General features: G+C 45.3%; 1 pseudogene; it reads left to right on the forward strand.

Moving 5' to 3' along the window:
* The first annotated feature begins 8,845 nt into the window (after window positions 1-8,845).
* Window positions 8,846-9,788, forward strand: LOC112673220 (ubinuclein-1-like; annotated as a pseudogene).
* Window positions 9,789-10,414: the final 626 nt, after the last annotated feature.

A 10,414-nucleotide genomic window follows, 5' to 3' on the forward strand; every position in this document is an offset into this window, starting at 1 on the left:
GAGAGAGAGAGAGAGAGAGAGGCAGAGACACAGGCAGAGGGAGAAGCAGGCTGCACGCAGGGAGCCCGATGTGGGACTCGAGGATCACGCCCTGAGCCAAAGGCAGGTGCTCAACCGCTGAGCCACCCAGGCGTCCCTATGTATTTTTTTAAAGAACATAGATGCATATTTGTTTATATATGCTTACCTTAACCCTAGAGAAATAGACAAGAAGTTGGAAACACTGTGGCTGGAAGACAGAGTGGGAGGGGAAAGTTTATGCTGTATATCATTTTGTACCTTGTAAGTTTTATGCTATATGAATATATTACCTATTCAAATGAAATGAATAAAGATGGATGGATGGATGGATGGATGGATAGATAGGTAGGTAGGTAGGTGGGTAGATACATAGATACATAGATAGATACATACACACATTGATTTGCCCTGAAACCCAGCCAGGACTTTCTGCTACTCCTTTGACAACTAAAAGAGGCAGAACCATAGGACATTTTAAAACCCAACTGTTTTCCTACTCAGGGGTAAGTAACTTCCTTCCTGATGATTGCTGATGTATTCTCTACACTTGTGTGTAATTTGTTTTAACCAATAGCTTCTTACTTTCCAACTGCAACTGGCTTTCTTTTTGAATTCTGAGCCAAGCTATAACAGAAAGCCAGTATTTCCTAAAATGTATTAAATTTAGGCTACATAGGTTTCTTTTTTTTAAAGATTTGTTTATTTATTTTAGAGAGAGGGGTGGGGGCAGGAGGGACAGATGGAGAGGGAGAGAGAGAATCCCAAGCAGACTCCCCAGTGAGCGTGAAGCCTGACATGGAGCTCTATCCTAGGACCTTGAGATCAGGACCTGAGACAAAATCAAGAGTCAGGGCAGCCCGGGTGGCTCAGCGGTTTAGCGCCACCTTCAGCTCAGGGCCTGATCCTGAGGACCCGGGATCGAGTCCTGCGTCGGGCTCCCCGCATGGAGCCTGCTTCTCCCTCTGCTTGTGTCTCTGCCTCTCTCTATCTCTCTGTCTCTCATGAATAAATAAATAAAATCTTAAAAAAAATATCAAGAGTCAGTCACTTAACCGACTGAGCCACCCAGGTGCCCCTAGGCTACATAGCTTTCTGTGCTGCAGAACTTATCAGAGACTTTAATGTTACAATGTGCATTTTGAATCTTCTTAAAGATGAAGAATTCTCCCTAAAACGATTTGATTGCAGAACTAGAGAAGGGCTCAGCTGGGCAGTTCTTGCTTGAGCTCCCTCAATGACTGAAGTGACCTGAAAATTTGACTGAGCTGGATGTCCAAAATGGTTAAGTCACATGGCTGGGAGTTTTGCTATTGTTGGGGAGTTCAGTTGGGCTGTCGGCTGGAACACTTCCATATAGCCTCAACACCATATGAGTCTTAGGGTAGTTGGATTTCTTACATGGCACCTGGCTTCCCCACAGCAAGTGTCCCAAGAACCAAGCAGAAGCCTCAAGGCCTTCTATAAACTTGCCTCAAAAGTTATGCAGCTCACTTCTGCTGGAAAGAATCACTGATGGCAGCCCTGATTCAAGTGGAGAGGCCATAGAACCCACCTGGGAAGAGCGTCAAAGAATTTGTGGACATGTCTAAAAACTGCCACACTTCATTATTTCTGTGATTGTACAGATGGGCCCCGAGAAGAATATTTCACCAAAAAAAAATTGAAGCCATGCTGCAGAAAAGATAAGTGGTAGTATATGCATTTCAGCCTCAGATACAGGGTTTCCTGAAGTACTCAGAGGATGCTATATAAACATGCAGTGACATTTCATCAAAGGCAAAACTGGTTTCTGCATGAACCTGCTCTGGACTATGAATCATGTCTATTTATCATGGAATCATGCCATGTGTTAACTGCATGTTTCACTGACTTATTTTTGAAAACTGACAGATAAAACTGGTTTCAAGATTAATTATAGTGTATAAGAAGGAAAGAGCTGTCAAGTGTTCTATGTCAGTCTATTTAATAATCATACCATTTGCAACTACGAAGAAACTATAGCATTTCTGACCAATTTCATCATGTTTATGAGGATTGAACTGTGCATCCTTTTTGAAACGAAAAATTTTTTTGGTATGTATGTATGTATTTATTTTTGAGAGAGAGAGAAAGAGAGAGAGAGAGAGGGAGAGAGAGAGAGAGATGGGGGAGGGGCAGAGGGAGAGGGAGAGAGAGAGAAAGAATCTTAAGCAGACTCCCCACCCAGTGCGAAGCCCGATGAGGGGCTCGATCCCACGTCCCTGAGATCATGACCTGAGTCCAAATCTAGAGTCAGATGCTTAACTGACTGAGTCACCCAGGCACCCCTGAAACTAAAATTTGAGGGGTTGAGATGATGTTCTGTGGTTTACTTTGACAAAAAGAATCCAAAACCCGTTAATCTTTTTTTTTTTTAAAGATTTTATTTATTTATTCATGATAGTCACAGAGAGAGAGAGAGGGGCAGAGACACAGGCAGAGAGAGAAGCAGGCTCCATGCATCGGAAGCCCGACGTGGGATTCGATCCCGGGTCTCCAGGATCGCGCCCTGGGCCAAAGGCAGGCGCCAAACCGCTGCGCCACCCAGGGATCCCCAAAACCCGCTAATCTTTTTTAAAAATATTTTATATATTCGTGAGATATATATATATATAGAGAGAGAGAGAGAGACAGAGACACAAGCAGAGGGAGAAGCAGGCTCCATGCAGAAAGCCTGATGTGGGACTTGATCCCGGGACCCAGGGATCTTGCCCTGAGCCGAAAGCAGATGCTCAACCGCTGAGCCACCCAGGCGTCCCCCCATTAATCTTAGTAGGAATTTTCAGTCCTCGTTTTGGATCAATATTACTTCAGTCTTTCAATAATATTTGTCTACGGGAGTAAAGTCAAAAATCCAGATGAGAGAAAATGCTGACTTCCTTTACCACCTACCTAAAGGAAGAAAATGCCAGTAGGATTTTATTTCATCAGGACAATAAATCAAAAATGAGGACCCCCCACTTAAGCATGGTATAGTGGCAAAGTTCCTTGTCAGCAAGTCTGAGGATTATGTAACCACTACAAGCACCTTCTGCCCAGTCCAGTAAAATGACATTAGCAGCAAAAGCTCAGAGAGCTTGTGAGTAATGCATAATTAACACATTTTGGAAATCATGTGGCTAAGGCAAGTAAAACTTTCACAAGCTCTTAATGTACAAGAAAGATATTACATATTCCGTGAAGAGAGGAGAGCAAAACAGGCTGGCTGCAGAAGAAGTTTGAAAAAAAAGATGGGATCATTTTTTTTTTTTAAGTGGGAAGGGGACAAGGGTTTCTGTCCCAGGTCCTTGTGCATTTGGTTAAGCAGATTGGTCAGGGAGCCAGAGGAGGAGATGAGTTTCTGTCCCCAAGCTAGAAATAAGGACACCGTTAAGGAGCTAGCACTGAGCAAGAAAGCTGGGGCAGGACAGTGGATTCTCTCTCTCTCTCTCTCTTTTTTTAAATTTATTTTTTATTGGTGTTCAACTTGCCAACATATAGAATAACACCCAGTGCTCACCCCATCAAGTGCCTCCCTCAGTGCCCGCCACCCAGGCACCCCCAACCCCTGCCCACCTCCCCTTCCCCCACCCCTAGTTCGTTTCCCAGAGTTAGGAGTCTCTCATGTTCTGTCTCCCTCTCTGATATTTCTCACTCATTTTTTTTCCTTTCCCCTTTATTCCCTTTCACTATTTTTTATACTCCCCAAATGAAGGACAGCGGATTCTCAATGGCAAGTTGTAGCACAAAACTCAGAGGGCAGAAACAATGGGAGAAAGCTATGAAGTGGAGGTTGATTTGCTCAGGAAAGCTGAAGTTATAAGGACAAACCGTACTGAGACACTAGGCACCACGATCCCAATCACGGGCTAGTGTGCAAAGGGCTCTTGTCCCTTTACTAAGAATGGTCCAGCTTCACGACCTCCCGTGTTTTCCTTGTTATTGATGAGTCTACAGGGGACACTATGTGGACCGTGTTAAAGATTCAACAGATCTTAAAACTGGAAAAGGCCTTAGAGATCATTTGGTCCAGCCATTTTCACTTCGGGAGTCCTCTGGCTCTCAACACAGGACAATTTTCTTGTCTTCAAAGGTTCTCGGGCTGAATTGTTTGTTGGTGACTTTGCATGATTGCCTCCGACTTCTAAGGTCTTCTCTGCAAACTCCATTTTCTCATAGTTCTCTGTGAACTCCAGACTTTTGGAATTGCCCGAGACTTCCCACTGGGTGGTCATCGCACCCAATTGCCATTGCTTCCCAAACTTCTCAGGTTCCCACTTCGCTGCTGGAGAGAAAGCTGGTTGGGTCATTTCTGGACATTTGAGAACTGTAATTTCCTTGAGGACTTTCTGAGAATCACCTGCCCCCCCAGCCAGTGCTTCATGTGGGAAGCATTGCTGACTGTTAACTCCAGCTTTCCACCCACAGCCTTCAAACCCTCATTCCCCTAGCTTCCCCACATCACATAAACCCTCAAGCCCTTAGTTTCCTGGAGTACATAGAGTGGCTCTGTTTTCCTGACCAAACCCTGTCTTCCTGTCAAATTTGCTTAGATTGAGAGGTATCCAAACCCTCCTGCTGCACAGTGAGAACCAAGACTGCTACCCAGATGCAGGAGTTCTAGGACTGGGAACTCCCACAGTGTGAGGTGCAGGAATCACAAGCACATCGGACCAGGGAATGCCCAAAAGACATATATCCACTATGCCTCTTGATTTTAAGTATTAGGAACGCAGGGCAGGGCACCTGGGTGGCTCAGTGGTTGAGTGTCTGCCCTTGGCTCAGGTTGTGATCCCAGGATCCTAGGACCAAGTCCCACGTCGGGCTCCCTGCAGGGAGCCTGCTTCTCCTTCTGCCTATGTCTTTACCTCTCTGTATCTCTCATGAATAAATAAATAAAATCTTTTTTAAAAAAGAGAGAAACCCACAGGAGCTAGCTTAAGCAAAAACATATGAGAGAGGTATTATAAGAATACTAAGGCGTGTCCTGGAATCAAAGATAGTTAGACAAACTTCAAGAATAGCAGAGAACAGGGCTTGAGGAAAATGGGGAACCCATGAATTCCTCTCTCTTCATCCTTAGATTTGTTGCTTCTCTCTGCATTTCTGCTCTGTGCCTCCCTTTCCCTGCAGAAATATTTTCTCTGTATTGCAAGCAAATGGAAGCAAAGATTCTAGTTCAGTTTATATAGAAGAAGCAGGTAGAACTAGGAAGAGGGCCATTATTTTGCAGCATGGCTGGGAACCTGGTAAGAGAGAAGTCTGAACTGGTGCAGAATTACAGTCCAAGAGATGCCCCAGGTTCATTGTGGAAATGATGGTTTCATTTTCCACGCCCAGACAAAAATGGTTCATCAATAGTATACAGAGTAACAAACCCAGGAAACAGGGGGTGTGTGCCACTTCCATGCAATTTCCTGCTGCAAGGGGTGCTGAGTTGAAGCAACTGCCCAACCTTTCGACAAAGTCAGAATGTAAGTGAAAATAAAACAAAGGAAGAGAAAAACAAAAAGAAAGGAAAAGGCACTCCAAATGAATGTGCAAACAAAAATTCTAGAACACATAATGAAATCTTCTGTTAAGGAAAAAACATCTAACAAAACAAACTGTATGAACTCAGTGCAAGTGATGTCAATGGAACAGAAGGAGACTTCAGAAGAATTATGTTTGAGGTGCTCTAGATCAGTGAAGGCACAACATGCATTAGAAAGCGGGTGGTGATAGGGATTTGTCTGGGTGGCTCAGTTGGTTAAGCATCTGACTCTTGACCTCTCAGCTCAGGTCTTGATCTCAAGGTGGTGAGTTCAAGCCCCACATTGAGCTCCATGTTGGGTAAGGAGCCTATGTAAAAAAAAAAGAAAGAAAAAGAGCAGGGATCCTTCTCCTCACCCTGGGCTTTTGACTACAAGCACTTAACCCCTTGGTGCCACTTCATCCCCAAAGACCCACCTTTCTTGTCCCTGAAGGCCATCTGTCCCATGCAGGACAGTTCCTTTGCCCCGGTGGCTCTGCTTGGCCATGGCCCCAGAAAGCCTGGTCTCCTTTTCTCCTCCAGGTTCTGGGCTTGGTGAGCACTCTCCACTGTGTCCCAGATGGCTGCTGTCATCTGGGAGACTTCTTACAGAAGGTCTTTTCTGTTTTCCCATGGTTGTGAGTTGACTATATTTTAGAGCATTTTAGATTTACAGAAATACTATTTGGAAAGTACAGAGTTCCCAAATGCTCCCCCTTCCCCACCAACCCAGGTTTCCCTATTATTTCTATCTTGCATCAATGTGGTGGTAGATATGTTACAATGGATGAGCCAGTATTGGTACACTATTGTGTGTGTGTGTTTTTAAAAGATTTTACTTATTTACTCATGAGAGATACAGAGAAAGGCAGAGACACAGGGAGAAGGAGAAGCAGGCTCCCTGCAGGGAGCCTGACTTGGGACTTGATCCCAGGGTCCTGGGATCACAGCCTGAGCCAAAGGCAGATGCTCAACCACTGAGCCACCCAGATGTCCCTGGTACACTATTGTTAACTAAAGTCCATGGTACAAATGTACAGTGACATGGATCCACCATTACTGTATCATACAGGATAGTTTCACTGCCCCCAAAATCCTTCGTGCTCTACCTACACATCCCTGCCTCCTACCCAACCTCTAGTAACTACCAATCTTTTTACTGTCTCTATAATTTTGCCTTTTCCTGAAGATCACATAGCTGGAATCACACAGTATGTAGCCTTTTCACATTGGCTTCTTTCACTTAGCAACATGTATTTATCCATGCCTTATCATGACCTGATAGCTCATTTCTTGTTAGCACTGAATAACATTACATTTTTAGCTATTCACCTACTGAAGGACATTTTGATTGTTTCCAAGTTTTGGAAATTATGAACAAACTATGAACAAGTATGCTGTAAGCATCCATATGCAGGCTTTTGTGTAGACATAAGTTTTCAACTCCTTCAGATAAAATACTAAGGAGCGCTATTGCTGGATGGTATAATAAGAGTATATTTAACTTTGTAAGAAACTGCCAAACTGTCTTCCAAAGTGGCGGTACCATTTTACATTCCCACCAGCAATGAATGAGCATTCCTGTTGCTCCACTTCCTTGCCAGTGTTTAGTGTTGTTGGTGTCCTGGATTGGGGCCATTCTAATAGTGGTGCAGTGGGGTCTCATTTTTATTTGCATTTCCCAAATGACATAGGATGTGGAGCATTTCTTCATATGCTTATTTGCCATCTGTGTCTTTTTCTGATGAGGTGTCTGTTCAGGTCTTTTGCTCATTTTTTAACTGGGTTGCTCGTTTTCTTATTGTTGAGTTTTCATTGAGTGCTCTTCATTAACAACTGGTTTTCAAAGAGCCAGATTTTTCTTTTTTGAAGATTTTATTTATTTATTCATGAGAGACACACACACACACAGAGATAGAGGCACTGGCAGAGGGAGAAGCAGGCTCCCTGTGGGGAACCCGCTGTGGGACTTGATCCCAGGACCTGAGAGCCCAAAGCAGACACTCAATTACGACCTGAACTGAAGGCAGACATTCAACCACTGAGCCACCCAGGTGCCCCAAAAAGCCAGATTTTCCAAGTTCTCCCAGGGCATTAGCTACAAGCCACCACAGTATCCCCTGAAACATTTCACAGACCTTGAACTAGGATTTTCCTTCTCTTTTTTGATTCACATGGAAGTTTTTTGATCTGTGGACTCCGACTGTGGAACTGCAGGGGGCACCACTGGTAGACTTGCCTCTGGGTCCAGTTGATAACAAATGCTGCAGCCAGTGTATCTGGCCAAGCCTGCTAGCGAGGGAATAGTTGCAGCTCACTGAGCTGTTGCACTTGCGACGCACTTGCGACGAAGAAGCCAAACAGTCACAGTTGACAACACTTGTGTGTAGTCATGTCAGAATCTCCACAGGATCCAGTTCACCTCTTTCCCGGGCCCTCTGAGTGTCACATTTTTAAAGAAATCTGGGCAAGAGGAAGTTGGGAGAGCAGAAGAGCACTGAGATTCTAAGCTGGCTGCAGCAGCTGTTCAGATTACACTCGTGTGTTTGACCCAGATGATGAGCATACCCAGAGTTCTACCCAGGATTAGTGGAGGGTGTGCAGGAAAAAGTAAGTCTTCAATCTGGAAGCGAAGGTGGAAAGAATCATGGAAAAGACCAGATATGGGGCTCGATTGGTATGGGAGAGAAGTATGATGAATCTGTTTCTTCTGCCTTCTGGTCTGGGCTTGAAGTGTATGAATGAGCTTTTCTGCTTCTCTGACCACAAAGTATGGAACACTTTACATCAACCTGAGAACCTGCAGCTATGACAAGCATCAGAATCTGACAATGACTTCATTAAAGGAAAGGAGGAAAATTATCAAAGAAGTTGAAGGAAGGTAGTAAGAAGAGAAAAAAAGATGACCTTTTCAACAGGGAGAAGAAATGAACAAATCTCTGGTTTTCCTAAACCGGTTTTACAACTCTCAATGGTGGGAAGAAAAAGAAGAGGAAGAAGGATGAGGAGGAGGAGTGGGAGGAGGAGATGCCTGGGTGGCTCAGCGGTTGAGTGGTTGAGCGGTTGAACGTCTGCCTTCGGCTCAGGGTGTGATCCTGGAGTCCCTGGATTGAGTCCCACATGGGGCTCCCTGCATGAAGCCTGCTTCTCCCTCTGCCTATGTCTCTGCCTCTCTCTCCGTCTCTGTGTCTCTCATGAATAAGTAAATAAAATCTTTAAAAAAAAAAAGAGGAAGAAGAAATGCCCAAGGGGCATTAAGTGATTAAGAGATGGTAAAGAGATAATCAGAAAGAGAAATAACTCTCCCAAACAGGCATGAGTATAAGCCTGTGGGAATGGGAAAGTATCAACCTTCCCACCAGAAGGTTGCTCTCAACCTTCTGCTCTGCTTCTGACAATAATTTATCCAGGAGGTCACTGCCATGGTCCCTTTCACTGATTTGGGCTTGAAGTAGCTGCCCAGTGAGTCTCTGGAAGGAAGACCCCTCTGTGATACAGATGATGCAAGAGATTCCTATGGGGTGGGATTGGACCAGGAATTCAAATAGTTCCCTTCCCTCTGCAAAGGCCTGCTGGTGCCCTGGAGAGGTGTACTGAGGAGCTTGTTCAGGCCACCAGAAGTGCCGAGGGAGAGTGCAAATGAAGTCCTTCACCCAGAATATTAATGGGCTCCTAGTAGGCAGAGAGGTTCAAACCTGGGAGCTGAGCAGCCCAGTCCGTTCTGAAGTGCTTGGCCTTGGGACTTCACTCCTGCTCTGCAGCAAGGGCATCCTGCTCACACTTGCTCAAAAACTCCTCTGGGAGCTGTGGGGTGCATCTGAAGGAGCCTCTACAGAAACTTAAAGAAGCTATTGGCAGGCCATTGCCAGAGCAGATGGCCAAGTACCAGGATGAATGCCAGGCACACACACAAGCAAAGATTGCAGAGAGGCTGGAAGAGGAGAAAGACAAGGAGCGGAGAGAACAGATTTGTTCTGGGAAAGAAGAGGAAAAGGAGAACAGAGGCTGGAAGAATTCGGATAGTAGGCTGAAATTAGGGAGGTCCTCGGACAGCTGGTGGTCCGGAAAGAAACAAGAGCCATTCTGGGGACTAGTAGTGGGAAAGCTTTCCTGGATGTCAAGGTCCAAACTGGCCCCAAGACTGGGTGTAAACCATGTCTCTGTGTGAGGAGAGAAGACCACACCATGGGCTGCTGACATCAATCCTGACCAGGAAGAAAGTAATAACTCCTTCAAAGTCAAGGTGAAGGAATCCTAGCCCAAGCCTCATAAAATGGTCCTCATCCTATCAGCCCAAATTGGCAGCCCCATTGCTTTGCATAAAAGTCTCAGGTCTTTATGTATCAAAGTAAAAAAAAAAGGTATATTCCATAGCCCAACTCTCTGGACCATCACACTCTAGCTGTCTGTAATCGCCCTCAATTTTCTGGTGGGACGAACAGTGACATGGGAGCAGTCTGAGGAAGAAAGTCCCAAGAGCTCTGGTCACAAGGAGCACTCCTGCCTGGCTCCCCACAACAAAGCTTTCCAGAAGAACAACAGTCTTGACTGCAGCACCACAGAGCCTCTGCACCCAAGTCAGTCTTGGACATTGGACAGCACAAAAGCTTCACTCCCGCACCCCCCCTCCCAGTTTCATTCAGCAACAACCTCCCAGACCCCTAACCTTCCACTGAGTCTCAGCGTCCATTCCTCCACAGCAGCCTCTTCGGGAGGCATTTAAACCCCCAGAACATTTTTAAAGATTATCTGTTTATTTATTCATGAGAGACACAGAGAGAGGCAGAGACATAGGCAGAGGGAGAAGCAGGCTCCCTGCGGGGAGCCTGATGCAGGACTCGATCCTAGGACCCCAGGATCACCACCTGAGCCAAAGGCAGACGT

The sequence above is a fragment of the Canis lupus genome, chromosome X (assembly GCF_003254725.2).
Source record: "Canis lupus dingo isolate Sandy chromosome X, ASM325472v2, whole genome shotgun sequence".
NCBI lineage: Eukaryota > Metazoa > Chordata > Mammalia > Carnivora > Canidae > Canis > Canis lupus.